The 445-nt window shown below is 44.7% G+C and overlaps 1 protein-coding gene across 1 annotated transcript in view; it reads right to left on the reverse strand.

Moving 5' to 3' along the window:
• ARHGAP26 (Rho GTPase activating protein 26) overlaps window positions 1–445 on the reverse strand; it is a 152,385-nt gene that overhangs the window by 42,425 nt on the left and 109,515 nt on the right. The window lies entirely within an intron of this gene.

Here is a 445-nt window from a genome sequence, read left to right on the forward strand (position 1 = left end):
CCCATGCTGGAGCAGTTCATGAAGAACTGTAGCCCATGGGAAGGACTCACGTTGGAGAAGTTCGTGGAGGACTGTCTCCCGTGAGAGGGACCCCACACTGGCGCAGGGGAAACGCCCTCTCCCTAGCAAGAAGAAGCGGCAGAGATGACAGGTGATGAACTGACTATATTATAAAAATAAATATGAAATTCGAGGAGCAAGTAGATTCTCCTTTTTGCTTATTAGCTAAAGCAGTTCCTCATCTGCCTTCACAGAAGAAATACCATGGCACGTTTTCTCCTCTCCTTCTCTGATTTTGATTGATAATAAATTAATTATTTTCAAGTTGAGTCTGTTTTGCCCGTGATGGTAACTGATAAAATGATCTCTCCCTGTCCTTATCTCGACCCACGAGCCTTTTGATTTACTTTTCTCTCCTCTGTCCGGTTAGAGGGGAGTGATAGAG

This window comes from Egretta garzetta, unplaced genomic scaffold, assembly GCF_000687185.1.
Source record: "Egretta garzetta isolate BGI_Z169 unplaced genomic scaffold, ASM68718v1 scaffold1, whole genome shotgun sequence".
Classification (NCBI taxonomy): domain Eukaryota; kingdom Metazoa; phylum Chordata; class Aves; order Pelecaniformes; family Ardeidae; genus Egretta; species Egretta garzetta.